The 25719-nt window shown below is 44.6% G+C and overlaps 2 protein-coding genes and 1 pseudogene across 2 annotated transcripts in view; 2 read left to right on the top strand and 1 right to left on the bottom strand.

The window, feature by feature from the left end:
* Window positions 1-25719, bottom strand: part of LOC126475150 (GTP-binding protein Di-Ras1) — a 1323975-nt gene that overhangs the window by 1002229 nt on the left and 296027 nt on the right. The window lies entirely within an intron of this gene.
* Window positions 1-25719, top strand: part of LOC126475149 (pancreatic lipase-related protein 2-like) — a 429898-nt gene that overhangs the window by 273295 nt on the left and 130884 nt on the right. The gene's annotated exons all lie outside the window — the stretch shown is intronic.
* On the top strand, window positions 4323-4441 carry LOC126476196 (5S ribosomal RNA; annotated as a pseudogene).

Here is a 25719-nt window from a genome sequence, read left to right as displayed (position 1 = left end):
AGCTGCACATCAGTAGCAGTTTCCATTTCCGCAATATTTGCCGTGCAAGTTTTAGCTGATTCATACTGTTTACCATATGGGTACCCAACTTTATTGGAATAACTGTATGCTGCAGGTTTTGCGTTGTTACTAGTGTTAGTATCACGACTAGGCTTCAGTCGCTGGTAGTGGTACGGCGACGGAGGACTGAAACGGAAGCGTCAGTGTGCATTACAGCTGCAGACAGTTAACGTGGGTCGTTACAAGGGGAGCAGGGCTTTACTCGAGGACTGTTTCATCAAAACAGCAGCAATAGTACTGATAATATTCTTCTCGGGTATGCAGCCGGATCATAACGTCTTCATGGCACAATATTTCCGCGGTCCAACTGGCCACCATCTTCAGGTGAGAGTGTTGGTGCACGATCTCGCCGGCGAGATCGTGCACCAGCACTCTCACCTGAAGATGGTGGCCAGTTGGACCGCGGAAATATTGTGCCATGAAGACGTTATGATCCGGCTGCATACCCGAGAAGAGTATTATCAATTATTACGCCGGGAAAGCCTTCGTAGTCACAGCAATAGTACTGCTGCTCTAAGCGAGTATCGACGCGTTGAAGAAATACCGAGAGGTCCTCTTTTCGCACTGGAGTTGAACAACATCATTCGGAAGTTCAAATTAAGGGCGATTTGGGAACTGCTCCTGGGAGAGGCCGATGGCCAGCTGCGCCACAAATTGTTGAAGACCTTTCTGTTTCTATGGATGGGAATGCTGGACGTAATGCGCACACGTTGGAGGTTGAAAATGATCATAGCGAGGGAGGTCGCGAGCATTGCACCTGAGATGTTGCGTGTAGCGGTAGAACAATCTCTAGTACGGTTCCATGTTGTCGTGGGTGCAGGTGGTCGTCACTCCAAGCAACGTTTGCGACCTGGAACGTAAACATGGTATGCAATTAACAAACCTTACCCTCATACGTGGAAGTTAAAATTTGGTCTTTGTATTGTATTGTGTTGTATGTTAACAGGGGGCCTAGAAACGACGGAGAGGCTCCGTCCCCGCCACATCCGCAGTCGTTCACAACCCCACGACGACTACCGCAGTGCACCCTCCGCCGCCCCACACCGAACCACTCTTTCCAGGTTATTGTGCGGTTCGGCCCCCAGGGAACGTTTCACACCAGACGAGTGTAACCCCTATGTTTGCTTGGTGGAGTAATGGTGGTGCACGCGTACGTGGAGAACTTGCTTGCGCAGCAATCGCCGACATCGTGTAGTCGAGGCGGTATAAGGGTAACCAGCTCGCATTCGCCATCCACAGACTGGCCGGCTCACCGGACCCCGACACAAGTCCGCCAGACGGATTCGTGCTGGGGACCAAGCGCTCCCTCCTAATCTGGAGAGGGCAAATTTGGTCTTACAATGGTTATTGATTATTTCTGTTCCGCATGTCCTTACAAATGTTCCCATGATGTTTCAATGTCCTACGACCACTTGTTTTTGATGAGGTCCCTCACAAGTATCGAAAGTTTAATGATAACCACCCTATACCTATATTAGATGCGAAACATCTCAAATCTTAAAATACCGATGGTTTCTATGTTTTGTAAACAGTGTAATTTCTCACAAAAAACGGATGTGTGATTTGACGAAGTTCACATGAATTGTGCACTTGTTTCTACTGTGAGACGGACTGGGGTAGCTTCTTTTTCCAACATTAATTCTAGTACCTTCGTCCTGGGTCCTCACGATTTTATCTGCAAGTCTGACGAGTGAGCGATCTCTTTTTTTCGACAGCTCGGAAGATCGTCTTATGTACGATGCATGAAGCCTGGTAGACAGACAGCAACACGTTTCGACCGCCACAGTTTGAATCTCGACCTGCTTGTTGTTCCGCCACAATGAAGTCTGTGGTACGCTAGGGCTGCGTTGAAAGGTAGCAAGCGAGTGAGTGGTCAGCTCGCAGCAGTCCCGCGCCCTCGTATTTGACAACAGGAGCAGAGTTTCACGGTTCACAGCATTGGTCAGTCTCTCTGCACTCGGCGAATACCCGTCGCGGGTGAAAGAGAAGCCCCTTTGTAAGCACGGATAATGCGCTACCTGCGTCCTGCTATCGCCGGGACCTCATCTGGCCAGTGGCAAACTCTCTCTTTGTCGCACGCTGACTTTCCACCTCAGAGGCTCCATTGTACAAGCTACCACCCGGAGCTCCAAATTCTGTCACTTCTATTGTGGACTTTCAGACGCCCTATAGTAACTGTTACAATTATCTAAATCGTTTCTGATCAATACCTGCACTACAATATTTCATCCATAAAGTGCGAGGATATTTAAAAAAAACTTCAGCTTCCTTGTGAAAGGAAATTGTAATTATAGAGAGTACCCGAATTTATGTGACAGCTTGTAAACGAGTGTTGTCGTGCGGAAGTCACGCTGTAAGTCAGGATACCAGGTACGTTGTACTGAATTTCTCTTTTTAGATCTTAAAACGTTTCTCTGTACCATGTGGAAATAATAGTTGTGACAAGTTTCACGAACAGAAGCAGCGGTACGCCTTTCTTGCCAGAAACGTCAGTGTCGAACTTCCTTCGAAGAATACGTAGACCTTTTAACAAATTCATTACGTTAATATTACAAAACTGTCCATCTTTAACTAACAGACTGCCACAGGCCATCAGGCAGCACGATATGACATCTGATGTGTATGACATCGTATGTATCGAGCAGCCGTGTGATGTCACTTTTAGGACAGTTTATGTCTGAAAAGAAAGTGGGACAAAAGTGTGGGCACAATCAATCTGATGTTGTACGGACATAATCGTTATACAGAAACAATTAATAATACGAGGCGTGATCGAAAAGTTTCAGTTTGAGGTCGTTGCTGTAGCATATATGTAACTTAGCATAATTCTGACGAGGGTATATAAGCACCGACATGTGCGCAAGGCATTCGTGCTTTTCCGACGGGAAAGCGGTAAATGCGGAAGCGTGAGTTATGGAAATTTTAATATCAAATACGTCCAAACATGAGCAAAGTGCTGTTATTTTTTTCTTGGCTGCCAAAGAACAAACACCGGTAGACATTCTTTTTAGAATGAAGAATGTTTATGGGACAGCATTTTTGTCGAAAACCAGGAAACTGCATCATGATAACGCATGTCCACACACTGCAAATGTCGTAACGTAAAAGTTATGCCAACTCAAGTGGCAGACACTCGAGAATGTTTATATCTACACGTGCGATTACCACGACTTCGGTCCCTTAAAAAAGGCCTTGAAGGGTCAACGATTTTTGTGAGACGAGGATAAGCAGTAGGCAGTTACGGAGTTCTTCACGCAGCAGGACACGGTGTTGTAGCAAACGCGAATCTCCAATAGGTGCGTCGCTGGGATGATTGCCTCAATGTTCACTGCAATTTTGCCTGATTGGTATACAGATTCCGGACTGCACAGTCTTAGAACGGAAACTTTCTGATCGCCCCTTATAATGAACATTCAGTGAGCTACATTTTGCTTTGCAGCTGGAAAATGCATAGCCGAATTGCGTTTTGAGACCCGAGGACGGTCTGAATCTGGCCCGAAATCGATTGTCTTCAATAAATATAAGATGATACAGCTGTGTATTGTAACTAGTGATTCCTGCACAAAATATTCCACGATTTCGTCTAGCTCCCCTCCTCTCCACAAAATTGTTAAACATATAGGCCTTTTGGTCAGTCAGGAAACAGGAGCAAAAAATAGATGTTGTCACTGGCCATTCCTCTGTTCTTGCTTCAGCACTTCTGTCCGGTGCTGCCCCCTGGCAAGACTTCGAGAACCCAGCGTGCTACCACCCTCATGGCGAAATTTGTCGTCAGACTCACCTTGTCAGCTGCGACCGACACACATAGTAGGATTACGGAGGGCCCATCAATACCAGGCTGAAGAAAAACCCCTTTCCCCAGTGAACCGGACACGGGTCCAGGTGACTACAGCACTGGACGGCCAGTATTAATGGGCGGCTAGGAAGTGATCAGTTACACTGTCATCTTTCTTCGACATACCCTCAGTCAGCATTATGTACTCATTAGACTGTTCGTTCCACTCTTCTTCACTTTCACTGAGGATAGAGATGTCTTCAGGAGAATCTTATCACTGATATTCTTCCATCTTGAATTTTAATCCTACTTCTGAACCTTTCTTACTTTCTCTTATTACCTCATCGATGTACAAACTAAATAGTATGGTCGAAAGAGTGCATCCTCGCCTTACAGCCTTTTTAATCTGTGAAAATAGCTCTTGATTTTCCATGATCATTGTTCCCTCTTAGTTTCTATAAATCTTGTATAGTACCAAACTTTCCCTGCCAACGGCCTTGCCGCAGTGGTAACACCGGTTCCCGTCAGATCACCGAAGTTAAGCGCTGCCGGGCTGGGCTAGCACTTGGATGGGCAGACCATCCGGTCTGCCGAGCGCTGTTGGCAATCGGGGTGTACTCAGCTCTTGTGAGGCAAACTGAGGAGCTACTTGACTGAGAAGTAGCGGCTCCGGTCTCGTAAACTGACATACGGCCGGGAGGGCGGTGTGCTGACCACATGACCTGCATATCCGCTTCCAGTGACCGCTGTGGGCCGAGGATGAAAAGGCGGTCGGTCAGTACCTTTGGGTCTTCATGGCCAGTTCGGGAAGAGTTTAGTTTAAACTTTCCCTACTGCTCCTATTTTTTTCAGAATTTACAACATTTTGCACCATTTTACACTGCGAACGCTTTCTTTTTAGATCGACGAGTCCTATGAACATGTCTTGATTGATTGAAGAGGATTATGAATGTTTTAATTTTTGTTAAGTCTTGAGTCTATTATCAAAAACAACGCGAGAACCAGAGATCTGCAGATTGAGGATCTTGCTCGCTCGTACTCATTCAAGGAGGCCGCACTTGGACGTGGCGTATTCGAGTAAGGGTGCTAGGAGTGGGCAGGCTGTTGTCGAACAAAGTGCTGTGGTGTGCGGAGGGCAGAGGCAGCCCAGTGCGGGCGCGCTCTCCACTCTGACGTTGTCGCTGAGGTCACCAGGCTCTGTGTGCCTGCAGTGCAGGCTGGCGACGCTTCTGGTACATTCCCACCACCTAAGGCAAATACAGTCGTATCATTTAAGCAATGCAGTGCGCGTACTGTCCTGCGTCTACAACAAACAAAATATGGAAACAGTTAAAAGTCTCGCAGACCACGTCAGTTGTTGTGTAAAACCGCCACATCACTTAATTGTTGCATACTATCGCAGCCACCAATATGTATAGTCAGTTTGAACGATATTAAAACTTTTTCAGTTATACATTCATCATTTTTCCGTACCTTTTCTGCGTTTACAAATAATCTTCTCTCTAGTAAGTCATGTTAAGAGTAATCTCAGCATTTAAAATATCTTCTGTTTTGATAGCTACTATTTTTTTCGTTTTGTAATTAACCAGAAAATTACATAATAGTAAGGGTATAAACTCTGGCTACTGCGTATGGTCTAAATGTTCCCAAAGACAGATTTTGGTCCATTCTGTTAGTATGACTAACCTGTGGCGTTTCCATTCTACAATTCCGAGGACAAAGCCAAAATACATCCCCCAGGCGAAAATAAGGAATTGAACGAAGCAAATATCATTAAGGCTATTCGAGAAATCAGTAATAAAACTACACTCCTGGAAATTGAAATAAGAACACCGTGAATTCATTGTCCCAGGAAGGGGAAACTTTATTGACACATTCCTGTGGTCAGATACATCACATGATCACACTGACAGACCCACAGGTACATAGACACAGGCAACAGAGCATACACAATGTCGGCACTAGTACAGTGTATATCCACCTTTCGCAGCAATGCAGGCTGCTATTCTCCCATGCAGACGATCGTAGAGATGCTGGATGTAGTCCTGTGGAACGGCTTGCCATACCATTTCCACCTGGCGCCTCAGTTGGACCAACGTTCGTGCTGGACGTGCAGACCGTGTGAGACGACGCTTCATCCAGTCCCAAACATGCTCAACGGGGACAGATCCGGAGATCTTGCTGGCCAGGGTAGTTGACTTACACCATCTACAGCACGTTGGGTGGCAGGGGATACATGCGGACGTCCATTGTCCTGTTGGAACAGCAAGTTCCCTTACCGGTCTAGGAATGGTAGAGCGATGGGTTCGATGACGGTTTGGATATACCGTGCACTAGTCTGTGTCCCCTCGACGATCACCAGTGGTGTACGGCCAGTGTAGGAGATCGCTCCCCACACCATGATGCCGGGTGTTGGCCCTGTGTGCCTCGGTCGTATGCAGTCCTGATTGTGGCGCTCACCTGCACGGCGCCAAACACGCATACGACCATCATTGGCACCAAGGCAGAAGCGACTCTCATCGCTGAAGACGACACGTCTCCATTCGTCCCTCCATTCACGTCTGTCGCGACACCACTAGAGGCGGGCTGCACGATTTTGGGGCGTGAGCGGAAGACGGTCTAACGGTGTGCGGGACCGTAGCCCAGCTTCATGGAGACGGTTGCGAATGGTCCTCGCCGATACCCCAGGAGTAACAGTGTCCCTAATTTGCTGGGAAGTGGCGGTGCTGTCCCCTACGGCACTGCGTAGGATCCTACGGTCTTGGCGTGCATCCGTGCGTCGCTGCCGTCCGGTCCCAGGTCGACGGGCACGTGCACCTTCCGCCGACCACTGGCGACAACATCGATGTACTGTGAAGACCTCACGCCCCACGTGTTGAGCAATGCGGCGGTACGTCCCCCCGGCCTCCCGCATGCCCACTATACGCCCTCGCTCAAAGTCCGTCAACTACACATACGGTTCACGTCCACGATGTCGCTGCATGCTATCAGTGTTAAAGACTGCGATGGAGCTCCGTATGCCACGGCAAACTGGCTGACACTGATGGCGGCGGTGCACAAATGCCGCGCAGCAAGCGCCATTCGACGGCCAACACCGCGGTTCCTGGTGTGTCCGCTGTGCCGTGCGTGTGATCATTGCTTGTACAGCCCTCTCGCAGTGTCCGGAGCAAGTATGGTGGGTCTGACACACCGGTGTCAATGTGTTCTTTTTTCCATTTCCAGGAGTGTATATGGACACTGAAGACTGCTGAAATATTTATCTTTCCACTATCGATCATACATGCATTTAGCAAATCTGAAGTTTCTTCTACAAAATTAATTTCACAAAAAATTGGAAGGGAACTTTTATTATCTGTATAGTTGGCCGCCGGCCAGTGTGGCCGAGCGGTTCTAGGCGCTTCAGTCTGGAACCGCGTGAGTGCTACGGTCGCAGGTTCGAAACCTGCCTCGGGCATGGATGTGTGTGATGTCCTTAGGTTACTTAGGTTTAAGTAGTTCTAAGTTCTAGGGGACTGATGACCTCAGAAGTTAAGTCCCATAGTGCCCAGAGCCATTTGAACCATTTTTTTTTAATAGTTGGCCAACAAATAAGTGTATATCAGCTTCACTCATTGGAGGAAGTGTATAGCTTCAGAAGTGCTGACCTATGTCAAATAGCTTACCAGTTAGCGAAAACAGAAAGTCTACAACAGCCGTTTAAGAAGGGAGAACCAAGAAGAACTTGACTAGATCTAGTTTTGTAACGTTATAAGAAATGGAGTAGAATTAATTTTGTTTATGATACATAGTGCGGTATACTACAAGAGCGTAATAGATGTTTCTCCAGTGCAATTAGTCATCACCGAGGAAAGTTCGTTTAAATTTGTAGTTCTCTGAAGGTGGACTATTAAAATCACACGAGAGCCTGACATAGACCAACATTGATTCGTTTCTCTCCTGCAGTGGTTGACACTATGCTAAACCCTCGCGAAATCCATCGGCTTATGATCACGGCACTGACACCCTACAATAACCCGTGTTTACTTGTGAAAGCCGGCCGGTGTGGCCGGCGGTTCTTGGCGCTTCAGTCTGGAGCCGAGCGACCGCTACGGTCGCAGGTTCGAATCCTGCCTCGGACATGGATGTGTGTGATGTCCTTAGGTTAGTTAAGTTTAAGTAGTTCTAAGTTCTATGGGACTGATGACCGCAGATGTTAAGTCTCATAGTGCTCAGAGCCATTTGAACCATTTACTTGTGAAAGAAGACAGACACCCGTGTCACTACCATTTCAAATTCTCTTTTCTTCTTTTAGATATATTTCACTCACAGTAATGTACGAGTATGATCTACAAGGTAGTGGTCGGTAAGCTTCCCACGATCATACTTTTTCAAAGCAAAATGTGTAAATCAAGTGCACGTGCCTGATAGATGGAGTCATTTCACAATGGCTGTTATGCATTATGGAAAGGTAAGTGGTTTATTAAGAAGCCACGATTTCACATTACTATATGTAAAAAAAAACAGATTTTTTTAGACATACACTTTCGTCAAAGTTGATTGAGAAACTTGATGGAACTAAAAAGTTACGCAAAATGAAAATAATTTTTTTTTTTTTTTTTTTTTGCATAGGGAAAGTAAAGCTTTGATGTAAAAGTAAGTTCATAAATGATGTTTCATAGTCTTACGTACCTGAAAGTGTTTTTAGAGCGTGAAAATTGAAGAAGTTGTTATCTTCCTTTCCCAGAGTGGAAAATTTGAAAATTTGTGGTAGCTTCCTATGGAACCAACTGCTGAGGTCATCAGTGCGTAGACTTACACACTACTTACTCTAACTTAAAATAACTAACGCTAAGGACAACAAACACACACACACGTACACACACGTACACACACACACACACACACACACACACACACACACACACACACATACCCATGGCCGAGGGCGGATTCGAACTTCCGGGGGGGGGGGGGGGGGGGGAAGCCGCGCGGCGAACCGTGGCAAGTCGCCCCAGACCGCGTGGCTGCCCCGCGGCGCCCCAGAATAGAGTGTTGTGTTATTCGAGCATGGGATAGTCGAAACAGCGTGACGGAAGTCGGCAGCAGTTTCCCCAAGGGTGGAAAGCGACTACACTGACATCCGCTGGACTTTAATATAACTTCGTGCATTAAAAATTCGAGGGAGTATACACGCCAGATGCGGACTTCTGGTCAGAAATGCCTGTCTGGTGCCGTTATCTTTCCTAACGTCAAACTGAACATAATCTACGAGATCCTCCATTTACTTTTCTTGCCAACAATTTTGAAACATGAGCTATTAACAGAGTGAGATTTTCACTCTACAGCGGAGTGTGCGCTGATATGAAACTTCCTGGCAGATTAAAACTGTGTGCCCGACCGAGACTCGAACTCGGGAGAGTGAAAATCTCACTCTGGAAACATCCTCCAGGCTGTGGCTAAGCCATGTCTCCGCTATATCCTTTCTTTCAGGAGTGCTAGTTCTGCAAGGTTCGCAGGAGAGCTTCTGTAAAGTTTGGAAGGTAGGATACGAGATACTGGCAGAAGTAAAGCTGTGAGTACCGGGCGTGAGTCGTGCTTCGGTAGCTCAGATGGTAGAGCACTTGCCCGCGAAAGGCAAAGGTCCCGAGTTCGAGTCTCGGTCGGGCACTCAGTTTTAATCTGCCAGGAAGTTTCATGAGCTATTAAGTTCTGAGGTGGCTGTGACCCAGAAAAGTTGCACATAGAAACCAAGAAGACAAATAACTCTACACACTTCATTAGTAATAGCATTAATACAGACAATGCAATAGCCAAACGGGCTACCACTGGGTTAGCCGCCGGAAAACATAAAACATACTTCTGATGTAATATGCACTGTTACTGTCCGGTAAAAATCGTTCAAATGGCTCTGAACACTATGGGACTTCTGAGGTCATCAGTCTCCTAGAAATTAGAACAACTTAAACCTAACTAACCTAAGGACATGACACACATCCATGGCCGAGGCAGGATTCGAACCTGCGACCGTTGCAATCGCGCGGTTCCAGACTGTAGCGCCTAGAACCACTCGGCAACTCTGGCCGGCCACTGTCCGGTAGTTTTGTTCAAAAATGTTCACATGTGTGTGAATTCCTAAGAGACCAAACTGCTGAGATCATCGGTCCCTGGACTCACACACTACTTAAACTAACTTATGATAAGAACAACACACACCCATACCAGAGGGAGAACTCGATCCTCCGGCAGGAGGTGCCGCGCAGTCCGTGACATTGCGCATCTAACCGCGCGGCCACCCCGCGCGACAGTTTTGTTAATCGATAATACTTCTCAATTAGGTGTTCGTAATGAAACAGTCACTCTGAGTCTTAGTGTAATGTCTATGTGCAGACTAGCCACAAATCGGACTCCCATCCTCCATTCACAATGAAGTCTGTTACAATGTAGTCCTCAGAGCCCACAGTCAACAAGGCGAGCGCTCGTGGTTGACCGAATGGCGGGTTATGAGGACTATACTGGTGAAGATGGAGAACTAGTCCGAGGCTGGAGTCCTCAGAGGCCTACGGTCGACGAGGAACGACTGATAGGTTCGTTGGTTGGGACTGTCTGGTTCAGTGGCTGGGACTGAACTGCTGCTACTGCGACTGGTTCGGTAGAAAAGACCGAACTGGCTAGCTACCGCCATGTGTTGACATAAATACTGTAACTGTGGATGGATACGGCACTGCCCACTTGCGGCTACGTGATCCAGCGGATGCGAGTAGCGCCGTAATTGTCTCACGTGCTACTGGCGATGACACCGCTGCCTCTTGGCGAAGTGACGCTGCTGGTCGCAGTCGCAGATGCCATAATTTCTATGTCAATAACTTGTTGCTGTTCTTCTTGTCCAGTACTGTTGTGCTTGGTTATCAGTGACGCAATGCCGGAAGGTCTGCGTTACTTCTGTTGCTACGCAGACTGTTTCGAGCGCTCCCGAGGCCGACGAGAATGATAGGCCGCGGCGCGTACGTCACGAAGGTAGGCTTGAACTCGTTCGCTGTCTCAGCTCAGCAGACAAAATGCGTTTCTAAACCTCTTAACTCACACCTGGACGTGTACCTACTAACAAGAATTGAATCTGCTACTGGAATCTGCTATTATGAAGTCTTACTGATTATCAGTACTACAACAAAATTTAAGTTCAATTCTCGACATAAATGGTATAACGGCTTGTTTGTAACATTTAGTCTCTTCTGCTTAACAGTCCTCATTTAATGAAAGATGTGGTGCCTTATGCAGCTGATGATCATTTTGACAGGATTTTAATTTTATTGTATCCCAGTACAGCCGTAACGAATTATTAGTACGCCTATGCACTTTCTATCATGTTAGGACTAATAACAATAAAATTCCATAATAATGGATTTCAGGAGAATATGCAAGTCTCGTTTGAACATACACACTCAGTTACGAGTTAACAGGCATAGAAACGCAGTTTTTCTGCAGAGTTGAGCGAGTGAGCGAGCGAACTCGGCCTACCTTCGTGACGTAGGCGCCGCAGCCTGTCTTTCTCGCAGGCCTCGGTGCGTTCAACAATGACGCGGCTTCTACAGGCTCACGGTTCGGCAAAACGCAGAAACGACATGTATTGCTGGCAGCCTATCTGTCTGGCTACAGCAGTAGTTTTAGAGCTTATTTGCCCTTGCCAACTGCCTTCCCGGTCTGGTAAAACAGGTTTCCGTCAGATCACCGAAGCTAACAGCTGTTGCGCTTCGCTCGTACTTGGATCGGTCACCGTCCAGGTCTGACGAGCGCTATTGGCAAGCGGGGTGCACTCAGCCATTGTGAGGCAAATTGAGCAGATATTAGAGTGAGAGGTACGGGCTCCGGTCATGGAAGCTGACAACTGACGGCAGAGAGGTGTGCTGACCACGTAGCCCTCCATATCCCCATCCTGTGACGCCTATCGGCTGAGTATGAGATGACGGTCGGTAGGTGTGTCTTCCAAGCGTCTTTGGACGGAATTATGTGCCCTTGCTATCTTTGGTATGAAATAGTTAATATATTTTGGCAATCACAGACTAGTCGTTTGACAATATGAAAAATGCATAGGTAGTTCTACAATTTTCGGTGGCAGTTTACTGGTTTACGTCGTAAATATCTACCAGCCGCCTCTGCAGATTCCAGTTTAATCCCATTGTTCATATGCGGAACACTGCATGTCATGATCTGCAAAGATGTCACAGACACAATTCATTTGTTTACTGTAGGAGGAAAGGGACAACCGAACCTACTATGTATTCCAAGATGTTACCAATACGTATGATGGATATTATTTCGATTAAAAGAAAAGGTTATGTGGTCCAGAAATATTCAGACAGTAGAGTAGTTAATGAGATCTCTGCACAGACTACGAAGACTGTCTGTTACTCGATAGATAAATTTAAAAATAACCATTCTACCACTGGAAATCTGACATGTTATTCTCATCTGGTCAACATTTTCTCTGATAATATGTTCGACATACTCAGCCGACAGGCGTCACAGGATGCGGATATGGAGGGCTACGTGGTCAGCACACCTCTTTGGCGTGACGTCATAAGCGAGTGACTGCGTGTGAGATCGCTCTCTAAGTTTTCATATATTTTTAGGTTTCAGATACATATTTTAACGGGTTTTGTGATAATATTTACTATATAAGTGACGTATTAGTGGTTTCTTCATTCACCTCTGCCATTCTTGTGTTGTGACCTGATATTTGTGAGTGTTTCGTATCGAGCAACTTAACCTCTTGCCTGTGTTCACATTCCGCGCTGACCAGTTGCAGCTGTAGCGGCGCATCGAAAGCTAAGTACTAATTAATTGTTTGTGTATAGTGGTTTATTTAGGAACTTTAGTAGTCTTCAACCGTTGTTCTTAGTGTTTTCTGGTGAAATAATTTCAGAAGAACCTTTTGGGAAGTGTTTTCAGCTTCATTACTGTGTCATTAGACGTTTGATTCTCTTTCTGTATTAGTCTTTTGTTATATTCACATTTGTTGTTTATGTACACTGTTAATAATAGTAGTTACTTCCCTTGTAGAGTAAGTTTGTGATTCTTGTAGTCAGGTTTTTAACATCTTCTTATTGTAGTAGCGGAACTTAGAAAAAGTAAAATTTTACCACGAGTGAGAAGTGTGGGCTTTGTCGTAGGTTCGTGACTAGTGGATTGCGGTGTGAGACTTGTATGAAGCTATTTCACTGGGGGGAATGCAGTGGGGAAGCCAGTGGGCATTCTGGTGAGATCCTCTCCTGGAACTCCAGGTTATGTAGCAAGAGTAAGTTGATAGAGGAGCAGGGGCGTAAGATCTGTGCCCTTCAGGTGCAGTTGAAAAACGCACAGGAGGAGCTAGATAGGATGAAGAGGGAGAAGGGGGTTGGGGAATGGGAGCTGGCTGTTGGCAAGAGATCTGCTAGGAGAAGAAGATTTTCAGATAGTTTTACTATTGGTGTTTACAATAGATATGACCAACTGTCAGAGTCTAGTGGAGAGGAATCTCTAGTAGCTGTAGATGCAGGAAGTATGCAGCAGACCTCAGTAGTTACTGTGCCTAGAACAGTTGCAAAATCGAAGAGGAAGAAGAAGGTTCTGCTGTTAGGTAGTTCTCATGGCAGAGGTGTAGGCCAGTAGTTGCAGGAAGTGCTGGGGAGTGAGTACCAGGTCACCAGCATTGTGAAGCCTAATGCAGGGTTGGCTCAGGTGACTGTTAACATAGGGGGGTTATGTAGGGATTTTACTAAAGAGGATCAGGTAGTGATTGTGGGTGGGGCTGGTAATAGTATTGATAGGGATGGGGAGTATAACATAGATGGTGACCTGGAAAAGATAGCCACTCAGACTGGCAACACGAATGTGCATTTCGTGGAACTGTTTCAGCGTCACGATCGGCCTCATCTTAATACAGCCGTCAGGCGTAATAACTTGAGACTTGGGGGTGCGCTGATGACAGAAAGCATGGGTCACATTTCAGTGGTGTCGGTGGAGTCTATCAGCAGGACGGATTTCACTAGACATGGCCTGCACCTCAACAGGTATGGGAAGGGGAGGTTGGCAAAGCTTAAAGGTGACAGCATAGGTGGGGTTGATGGATCACTCATGGGAAAATTCCTGCAGTAGTGGGTGTTAGAGCTGCACCTTTTTTAGATGGAAGTCAGCTGATAGGTATTCCTGCTTAAGGGAATTCTCTCTAACAAGGAAATCACTTTGACAAAGCTTAGGTATCCGAGTAATGAGGGAATTAGTATATTTCATCAAAATATACAAGGTATTAGAGATAAAGTTAGTGAACTGCTTATAGATGTTGACTCAAATTATTGGTATATCTGAACACTTCTTAAATAAGGAGATAATTCAGAGGCTTCCTTTATCAGGATACAGGTTGGCTGGCAGCTTTTCGAGGAGCTCTTTGCGGTGTGGGGGAGTAGCCATTTATGTGATAAACGGCATCCCATTTGAGTCAATTGATGTTTCAAAGTACTGCACTGAAAAGGTGTTTGAATGTTGTGCAGGTGTGGTTAAATTTAGCGGAGCTAAGCTTCTAACTGTTGTTATTTATAGGTCCCCAGACGGGCCGGCTGAAGTGGCCGTGCGGTTAAAGGCGCTGCAGTCTGGAACCGCAAGACCACTATGGTCGCAGGTTCGAATCCTGCCTCGGGCATGGATGTTTGTGATGTCCTTAGGTTAGTTAGGTTTAACTAGTTCTAAGTTCTAGGGGACTAATGACCTCAGCAGTTGAGTCCCATAGTACTCAGAGCCATTTGAACCAAGATCCCCAGACTCCGATTTCACAACATTTTTGCTAAAGCTAGAGGAGGTTCTTGGTTCACATTATAGGAAATACAAAAAGTTAGTTATATGTGGTGACTTCAATATTAATTGTATAAGTGATTGTGCAAGGAAGAGGATGCTGGTAGACCTCTTTAATTCATATAATCTTATGCAAACCGTGTTCTTTCCAACGAGAGTGCAAGGGAACAGTAGAACAACCATAGACAACATTTTTGTTCATTCCTCGTTACTAGAAGGGCATTCTGTTAGCAAAAAGGTGAATGGCCTTTCAGATTATGATGCACAAATTTTAACTTTAAAAGATTTTTGTGCTGCAACACGTGTGAAATATAGTCATCAGCTGTTCAGGAAAGCTGATCCAGTTGCTGCAGAGACCTTTGTAAACCTTATAAAGGAACAAGAGTGGCAAGATGTTTGTTTATAGCGCTGATACAGTAAACGATAAATATAATGCTTTTCTCAAGACTTTTCTCATGCTCTTTGAAAGTTGCTTTCTGTTAGAACGTTTAAAACAGGGTAGTAGCACAAACAGTCAGCCTGGGTGGTTGACTAGAGGGATAAGAATATCTTGTAGAACAAAGTGGCAATTATATCAAAACGTTAGAAACAGTCAAAATCTAAATGCAGCAGCCCATTACAAACAGTATTGTAACGTGCTTAAAAATGTTATTAGGAAGGCAGAAAGTATGTGGTATGCAGATAGAATAGCTAAGTCTCAGGATAAAATTAAAACCATATGGTCAGTCGTAAAGGAAGTTGCTGGTCTGCAGAGACAGGTCGAGGATATAGAATCAGTGCGTAGTGGGAATGTCCATGTTACTGATAAGTCGCATGTATGTACAGTATTTAATAATCACTTTCTGAATATAGCAGGTGAACTAAATAGAAACCTAGTCCCAACAGGGAATCATATAGCGCTCTTGGAAAAAAGTGTTCCGAGACTGTTACCTGAAATGCTCCTCCATAATACTGACAAGAGGGAGATTGAGTTAATAATTAAATCACTAAAGACCAAGAACTCTCATGGATATGACGGGGTATCTAGCAGAATACTGAAGTATTGTTCTATGTATGTTAGCCCAGTTCTCAGCCATATCTGTATCTTTTCCTTTAGGAGTGGTCGGTTTCCTGACCGATTAAAGTACTCGGTAGTGAAGCCACTTTATAAAAAGGGAGACATTGATAATGTTGACAATTTTAGACCTATTTCTATGCCATCGGTGTTTGCTAAAGTTATCGAGAAGGTTGTATATACAAGGTTACTGGAGCATTTAAATTCACATAATTTGCTATCAAATGTTCAGTTTGGTTTTAGAAATGGTTTAACAACTGAAAATGCTATATTCTCTTTTCTCTGTGAGGTTTTGGACGGATTAAATAAAAGGTTGCGAACGCTAGGTGTTTTCTTTGATTTAACGAAGGCTTTTGACTGTGTTGACCACAAAATATTACTGCAGAAGTTGGACCATTATGGAGTAAGGGGAGTAGCTTACAATTGGTTCGCTTCTTACTTTAAGAACAGAAAGCAGAGGGTAATTCTCCGCAATATTGAGAGTAGTAGTGATGTTCAGTCCCAATGGGGCACTGTTAAGTGGGGCGTTCCCCAAAGGTCGGTGCTGGGGCCACTGTTGTTTCTTATTTATATAAATGATATGCCTTCTAGTATTACAGGTGATACAAAAATATTTCTGTTTGCTGATGACACCAGCTTGATAGTGAAGGATCTTGTGTGTAATATTGAAACAGTAACAAATAATGTAGTTCTTGAAATAAGTTCGTGGCTTGTGGAAAATAATCTGATGCTAAATCACAGTAAGACTCAGTTTTTACAGTTTCCAACTCACAATTCAACAAGAACCGATATTTTGATCAGACAGAATAGGCATATTATAAGCGAGACGGAACAGTTCAAGTTCCTAGGCGTTCGGATAGATAGTAAGCTGTTGTGTAAAGCCCATGTCCAGGATCTTGTTCAGAGGCTAAATGCTGCTTTATTTACCATTAGAACAGTATCTGAAATAAGTGACACTTCAACACGAAAAGTAGTCTACTTCGCATATTTTCATACGCTTATGTCGTATGGTATTATTTTTTGGGGGTAATTCTTCTGATTCAAAAAGGGTATTTTTGGCTCAAAAACGGGCTGTTCGACCTATATGCGGTGTAAGTTCGAGAACCTCTTGTCGACCCCTATTCAAAAATCTGGGAATTCCGACATTGCCCTCACAGTATATATTTTCTTTAATGTCGTTTGTTGTTAGCAATATTAGCCTATTCCCAAGAGTTAGCAGCTTTCACTCAGTTAATACTAGGCAGAAATCAAATCTGCATGTAGAATGCACTTCCTTGACTCTTGTGCAGAAAGGAGTGCAGTATTCTGCTGCATCCATTTTCAATAAGCTACCACAAGAACTCAAAAATCTTAGCAGTAGCCCAAACACTTTTAAGTCTAAACTGAAGAGTTTCCTCATGGCTCACTCCTTCTATTCTGTCGAGGAGCTCCTGGAAGAGCTAAAAAATTAAGCAAATTCCAGTGTTACATTGTTGATTTTCTTCATTTAAATTTACTGAATATGTTTTTTTATATTTCATTTTATCTGTTTATAATATCGTGTTATAATTTCATGTATTGACTCGTTCCATGACCATGGAGACTTCTCCTTAATTTTGTCCCACAGAACAATAAATAAATAAATAAATAAATAAATAAAAAAATAAAAAATAAATAAACAGTATTCTTAAAATTTGGTATACCAGTCCATTACAATACGATTTCTAAGTTGGTCGAGAGGATAAGCTGGTTCAAATGGCTCTGAGCACTATGGGACTTAACATCTGTGGTCATCAGTCCCCTAGAACTAAGAACTACTTAAACCTAACTAACCTAAGGACATCACACACATCCATGCCCGAGGCAGGATTCGAACCTGCGACCGTAGCAGTCGCGCGGTTCCGGACTGAGCGCCTAGAGAGGATAAGCATTCCATGTGAACTAACGTACAATAGATTTAATGGAGCATTGGATATGAAGGAGCCCAGTATAGCAAAACAGTGTTTCGCAGCTTGTTACAGGTGAAACTTCACCTGGAGAAGCATGCGCCGTGGCCGAGCGGTTCTAGGCACTTCAGTCCGGAACCACGCGAATGCTACGGTCGCAGGTTCGAATCCTGCCTCGGTCATGGATGTGTGTGATGTCCTTAGGTTAGTTAGGTTTAAGTAGTTCTACGTTCTAGGGGACTGATGACCTGAGATGTTAAGTCCCATAGTGGTCAGAGCCATTTGAACGAGATTCACCGAGAGAAGTGGAAACAGTGTCTCGCGGGGTAGCCGTGCGGTCTGTGGCGCCTTGTCATGGTTCGCGCGGCTCCTCACGTTGGAGGTTTGAGTCCTCCGTCGGCCATGGGCGTGTGTGTTGTCCTTAGAGTAAGTTTATTTCAGTTAGATTTAGTAGTGTGTAAGCCTAGGGACCGAAGACATCAGCAGTTTGGTCCCATGGTACCTAACCACAAATTTCCAAAATTTCGAAGTGAACATAGTTTTGTCATCGACAGATGTTGTTGTTGAATACTTTTTGGGGGGAATATGGTATTATTAAGGAAACCGTTAAACAGTAGCTCGTCCTTGATATGAAACATTACTGTACCATACACGTGTGAGTTGAAGCATAAGTGGGGACTATCGTTTGTTGTTGTTGATGTCTTCAATCCGAAAACTGTTTTGAAGCAGCTGCCCACGCTGGCCTATACTGTGCATGACTCTTCATCTCTGCTTATGTACTTCAGCCTACATCCCTTTGGATTGGCTTATTGCAATTAAGTCATGGTCTCCCTCTACAATTTTTACCCCGCCCTCTCCCCTCTCGCTCCCCCCCCTCTTCCAACACACACACACACACACACACACACACACACACACACACACACACACACTTTCTTTCATTACTAGATGCAAGATCTCTTGACGTCTCATAATGTATCTTATCTCCTGAGCACTGCTTTTAGCCCAATTGTGACACAAATATCTGTTCTCGCCAATTCGGCTCAGTACCTCCTTGATCTACCCATCCAACATTATTCTGTAACGACACATTTCAGAAGCTTCTAATCTCTTCTTGTCTGTACTGCTTATGCTCACAACGTGGAAAGAGCCCAGCAAAGTGCTCTTCCGCTTAGATAAAGCTGTTTCATCATCTGTTTGGTATTCCAAAACAAACAGGAGGTCGGCATCGAAATATCTCACTGCTTTCTTTACTTCATACTGTTAGCTTCCAATATACTGAAAAAATGGCTTGGAGGGAGTAATTTATCGTTAAATGATGAAGAGGTTATCTGCGCTTCAACGGGTGTTACGAGGTGCAGGAAACAATTTGTTTCTGTAGAGCTGAAATATTTTGTATATGCTGCGCCAAATGCAAATTATTGTAAGAAATATATGTTTATATGTAGGGTGTGTTGTAAGAGTGATCAGGTGCATTTTCTCTCGTGTTTCGGCAGATATCTGCAATTTCATTTTTGCAATGTGTAGCTGGAGTCAGCCCAAACAAGTACTGCTCATCACATGTCTCATGCGATTCCAAGCGTCGACGGACAGCGTCAATTTGTTTCCCGTAACAAACAAAATGATTTTTAAAATAGAATTTTACACGCTCCTAAATTCGTCTGATGCTGCATTTATTTTATCGGGATGTAAAAACAGACACTGTGAAATACGAAGAGCAATTGGTACTGCAGCAACGACTGAGCAGCGCTTCTGCATGTACGTAGCAGTCAGCGTCAATTATTTGCTTGACGTATTCCAATCTCTGTCTTCCTCTACAGTTTTTGCTCTACAGCTCCCTCTAGTACCATGGAAGTGATTCCCTCATGTCTTAGCAGATGTCCTATCATCCTGTCCCTTCTCCTTATCAGTGTTTCCCACATATTCCTTTCCTCTCCGATTCTGCATAAAACCTCCTCATTCCTTACCTTATCAGTCCACCTAATTTTCAACGTTCGTCTATAATACCACATCTCAAGTGCTTCGATTCTCTTCTGTTCAGGTTTTCCCACAGTCCATGTTTCACTACCATACAATGCTGTACTCCATACGTACATCATCAGAAATTTCTTCCTCAAATTAAGGCTGGTATTTGATATTAGTAGACTTCTCTTGGCCAGAAATGCCTCTTTTGCCATAGCGAGTCTGCTTTTGATGTCCTCCTTGCTCCGTCCGTCATTGGTTATTTTACTGCCTAGGTAGCAGAATTCCTTAACTTCATTGACTTCGTGACCATCAATCCTGATGTTAAGTTTCTCGCTGTTCTCATTTCTACTACTTCTCATTACCTTCGTCTTTCTCCGATTTACTCTCAAACCATACTGTGTACTCATTAGACTGTTCATTCCGTTCAGCAGATCATTTAATTCTTCTTCACTTTCACTCAGGATAGCAATGTCATCAGCGAATCGTATCATTGATATCCTTTCACCCCGTATTTTAATTCCACTCCTGAACCTTTCTTTTATTTCCATCATTGCTTCCTCGATGTACAGATTGAAGAGTAGGGGCGAAAAGCTACAGCCTTGTCTTACACCCTTCTTAATACGAACACTTCGTTCTTGATCGTCCACTCTTATTATTCCCTCTTGGTTGTTGTACATATTGTATATGACCCGTCTCTCCCTATAGCTTACCCCTACTTTTTTCAGAATCTCGAACAGCTTGCACCATTTTATATTGCCGAACGTTTTTTCCAGGTCGACAAATCCTATCAAAGTGTCTTGATTTTTCTTTAGCCTTGCTTCCATTATTAGCCGTAACGTCAGTATTGCCTCTCTCGTCCCTTTACTTTTCCTAGAGCCAAACTGATCGTCACCTAGCGCATTCTCAATTTTCTTTTCCATTCTTCTGTATATTATTCTTGTAAGCAGCTTCGATGCATGAGCTGTTAAGCTGATTGTGCAATAATTCTCGCACTTGTCAGCTCTTGCCGTCTTCGGAATTGTGTGGATGATGCTTTTCCGAAAGTCAGATGGTATGTCGCCAGACTTATAAGATCCTGTTTTAATAACAGTTTTGTTAGTAACGGAGAACAAATCGACGTTTTACGTTGACACCTGGCGTAGCATGGAAGACGTAACAATAGAATGAAGGCTTTCACAAAGGGATGTCATTACTGCTGTTAAGCCTTTTGGTGTGTAAGGTCGTGCTCCACGAAGATATTCTTTCCTGACGTTTCTTCCAGAACTTTGCTGGTCATCTTCAGGGGCGTCGCTCCTCCGCTGAATCTTGAGTTGGCACGACTCAATGGAGGAGTAACGGCTTTGAAGATGTCCGGCGTAAATCTGGACGAAACGTTAGGAACAGAATAGTTTCGTGGAGCACGACCTTATACCCCGGAAGGTTTACCAGTAGCAAAGACATAATAGCAGTATTTTTTTGTCCTGACTCCGGCTACACATTGTAAAAACAAAACTGGAATAATAGCCTGTGTTTTTTCAAAGTCGCTTATCTCTACGGATTTCCCCTCTTGCAGCCCGTATCTTCGTTAGGCCGATCCCCTACACATGCCTGCTCCGATTACATACTTTTGTTACCGCGTCACGTGGCAGCAACGCCAGCAGGCGACATCCAACGCCGCGGTGGGCAGTGGTCATAATGTTTTGGCTGATCAGTGTATAACAGTTTCTAACTAAATGTTTTACCAATCATATGAATGCACATTCCTCGGACTGATGAACAAATTTTTACTCCTCATTTTTATCTTGGGAAGCAGTCATCTGGTTCTTTTGAATATTTCCGCCATTTGTCTGGCAAAAATTTCATTCAAAACCGTCTACATGATTACGGTACCCAAAGAAATGAAAATAATTGCAGTTGCGGTTGGTGTGTTGCACATCGTCAGAATTTCTTCTTCTGTAGCAACGTGTTCAAAATTCCGAAAAAAATAGGAGTAAGCTGTAGGGAAAGACAGTAAATATGAACTGTACAAGATCCAAGACAGCGCCAATAAGACTGCAAGACCAAAAACAATGTGCCCGGTTTAAAGAGGTTATAACATAGGGATGCAATATTTTATGCCTACTGGTCAGTCTATACATCGAAGAACCGAAGACGGAAATAAAAGAAAGATTCAATATTGGAATTAAAATTCAAGATGAAAGGATATCAAAGATAAGATTCGTTGATGACATTGCTATCCTCAGCGAAAATGAAGAAGAATTACAGGATCTGCTGAATATAATAAATTGTCTAATGAGAACAGAATATGGATTGAGAGTAAATCGAAGAAAGACGAAAGTAACGAGACGTAGCAGAAATGAGAATGGCGAGAAAACATCAGGATTGATGGCCAGAAGTTAAGAAATTCTGCTATCTATGCAGCGAAATAACCCATGACAGACGGAGCAAGGAGGACATAAAAAGCAGGCTAGAACTGGCAAAAATAGCATTCCTGGCCAAGAGAAATTTATCGATATCAAATATTGGCCTTATGTGAGGTAGAAATTTCAGGAAATGTACGTTTGGAGCACAGGGTTATATAGTAGTGGAACATGGACTATGGGGACACTGGAGCAAAGAGGAATTGAAGTGTTTGTGATGTGGCGCTACAGACGAATGCTGAAAATTAGGTGGACTGATAAGATAATCAGTGATGATGTTCTCCATGGAAACGGTGAAGAAAGGAACATACGGGACGGTCTGACAAGAAAAAGGGATAGGATGACAGGACATGTGTCAAGACATCAGGGAATCACCTCCATGGTACTAGAGGGAGCTATAGAGGGTGAAAACTGTAGGGGAAGACAGAGAATTGAATACATCCAACAAATAACTAAGTATGTAGGGTGTAAGTGGTATTCTGAAATGAGGAGGTGAATCAAAACAAAATGTCCAGACACTCTGTGACCAAAATGGTACTGACACAGAGGATGACAAACTAAAGGCCAAAATACTAAATGTCTTTTTCCAAAGCTGCTTCACAGAGGAAGACCGCACTGTAGTTCCTTCTCTAGATTGTTGCACAGATGACAAAATGGTAGATATCGAAATAGACGACAGAGGGATAGAGAAACAATTAAAATCGCCCAAAAGAGGAAAGACCGCTGCACCTGATGGGATACCAGTTCTATTTTACACAGAGTGCGCGAAGGAACTTGCCCCCCTTCTTGCAGCGGTGTACCGTAGGTCTCTAGAAGAGCGTAGCGTTCCAAAGGATTGGAAAAGGGCACAGGTCATCCCTCTTTTCAAGAAGGGGCGTCGAACAGATGTGCAGAACTATAGACCTATATCTCTAACGTCGATCAGTTGTAGAGTTTTGGAACACGTATTATGTTCGAGAATAACGACTTTTCTGGAGACTAGAAATCTACTCTGTAGGAATCAGCATGGGTTTCGAAAAAGACGATCTTGTCAAACCCAGCTCGCGCTATTCGTCCACGAGACTCAGAGGGCCACAGACACGGGTTCCCAGGTAGATGCCGTGTTTCTTGACTTCCGCAAGGCGTTCGATACAGTTCCCCACAGTCGTTTAATGAACAAAGTAAGAACATATGGACTATTAGACCAATTGTGTGATTGGATTAAAGAGTTCCTAGATAACAGAACGCAGCATGTCATTCTCAATGGAGAGAAGTCTTCCGAAGTAAGAGTGGTTTCAGGTGTGCCGCAGGGGAGAGTCGTAGGACCGTTGCTATTCACAATATACACAAATGACCTTGTGGATGACATCGGAAGTTCACTGAGGTTTTTTGCTGATGCTGCTGTGGTATATCGAGAGGTTGTAACAATGGAAAATTGTACTGAAATGCAGGAGGATCTGCAGCGAATTGATGCATGGTGCAGGGAATGGCAATTGCATCACAATGTAGACAAGTGTAATGTGCTGTGAATACACAGAAAGATAGATCCTTTATCATTTAGCTACAATATAGCAGGTCAGCAACTGGAAGCAGTTAATTCCATAAATTATCTGGGAGTACGTATTAGGAGTGATTTAAAATTGAATGATCATATAAAGTTGATCGTCGGTAAAGTAGATGCCAGACTAGGATTCATTAGAAGAATCCTAAGGAAATGCAATCCGACAACAAAGGAAGTAGGTTACAGTACGCTTGTTCTTCCACTGCTTGAATACTGCTCAGCAGTGTGGGATACGTACCAGATAGGGTTGATAGAAGAGATAGAGAAGATCCAACGGAGAGCAGCGCACTTTGTTACGGGATCATTTAGTAATCGTGAAAGCATTACGGAGATGATAGAGAAACTCCAGAGGAAGTCTCTGCAGGAGAGACGCTCAGTAGCTCGGTACGGGCTTTTGTTAAAGTTTCGAGAACATACCTTCACCGAAGAGTCAAGCAGTATGTTGCTCCCTCCTACGTATATCTCGCGAAGAGACCATGAGGATAAAATAAGAGAGATTTGAGCCCACACAGAGGCATACCGACAATCCTTTTCCACGAACAATACGAGACTGGTACCCTCCACCACACACCGTCAGATGTCTTGCGGAGTATGGATGTAGATGTAGATGTATAATTCGTGGCGGGCCGCATAAAAAGAGTCAGAAGACTGATGACTCAAGAACGAACCGCTGCATCTGAGACTAGCAGACACAATGAACATTCTGAATTATTTGTTATACATATTCCTCTGTCAATTTCCCCTACAATTTTTGCCGTCTCTGACTCTCTGTAGCACCAGGCATGTTTTCCCTGATATTTTAACACATACCGGTGTCCTGAGGGTATTTCGCCTGTCTTAGACATCTTGTATACCAGGTGGAGTAGTTTTGTCTTGGCTCCCTCTCCCAAATATATCAGTAGTTCTGACGAAATGCCGTCTGCTCCAGTTTAGTCTTTCAGTGCCCTGTCATGCTCCTCCGGCAGCATCGTATCTCTCATCTCATCATCGGACCATACAGTGCAACTACAGGCCCTCGGGAAAAATAGAGTTTTAAGTTCCAGTTTGCTTTACTCCGTTCCTATATCACTATAATGCCTGCCACCGTCAACGAACCAGTAAACGCTCCCCATGCATGGAGTGCCGTGCCTGGAAAGCAGAGGCACTCACGCCTGCGTGTGCAGCTGGGGCTACGGCGCCAGCGTGTGCCCGTCGGCCTCGCTGCTAACTGCCGGCTGAGCAGGCCGTTAGCCGGCGACACGGAAGGCTCGCCATATCGTCATCATTAGGCGGCGCAGGGTCGCTTATGGCGGTCATTCCAGAGAGCCAGCGTTGGAGGGGTTGGCGGGGGTGGTTTGGGAGGGGGGGGGGGGCGGGAGCAGCCGTCCGTCCCAGTGGCCTAGCGTCCCAACGGCAAGCCTGCAGCGACGCTGGGGGCGGCGCCAAATGCGACGGGTGGTAGCAATATCCTCAATACGTCCTCCATTTCTGCACGCTCCCACTCGAAGGACAGTGTGTCTTCCAGATTACTTCAAGCGAATTTCAATAAGTGATGCATCACTTTTTTTCTGAAAGCAAGTTGTTTTTATTCACGATTCGTGTACGCCACATTATTCCCCAGTCTTTTCGCTATAAAACCTTTCTTTTCAGTATAATCTCTGTTCAATGCGACGGCCTTACATCGCCATAGTTGGAGGGCCTGTATTCCCGCCTGGTACCACCACTGTACTGATGACGTCTGAGCGAACGTCTTGTTGCATCAATAACCTCCCCATAAACCACGTAGTGCTTGCCGCGGAATGCATCCTTCACTGGGCCAAACAGATGGTAGTCGGGAAGTGCGAGATCCGGGCTGTAGGACGGATGAGCATCCAATGAAGTATTGTGATCCTTCTCGAGTGTGCAGAATTGTGTGACGGTTTCCGTTGTCATGGAAAAGGAGTAGTTCTTTTGCATTTTTTGTGGCGACGAACACGCTGAAGCCGTTTGTTCAGCTTCATTTGCATAGCAGAGTACATTTCAGAGTTGATCGTTGCACCGTGAGGGAGTACATTAAACAGAACAACCCCTTAGAGTCCCAGACGCCCGTCACTATGGCTTTACCTGCTGAGGGTCTGGATTTGAAGTTTTTCTTCGGAGGGGAGGTGATGTGGGGCCACTCCATGGATTGCCGTCTTGTTTCCGGTTCTAAGTGATGAACCTATGTTTCATCGCATGTGATG

The sequence above is a fragment of the Schistocerca serialis genome, chromosome 4, assembly GCF_023864345.2.
Source record: "Schistocerca serialis cubense isolate TAMUIC-IGC-003099 chromosome 4, iqSchSeri2.2, whole genome shotgun sequence".
NCBI classification, from domain to species: domain Eukaryota; kingdom Metazoa; phylum Arthropoda; class Insecta; order Orthoptera; family Acrididae; genus Schistocerca; species Schistocerca serialis.
The sequence above is the reverse complement of the archived record's forward strand: the minus strand, read 5'-3'. Positions and strand labels throughout refer to the sequence as shown.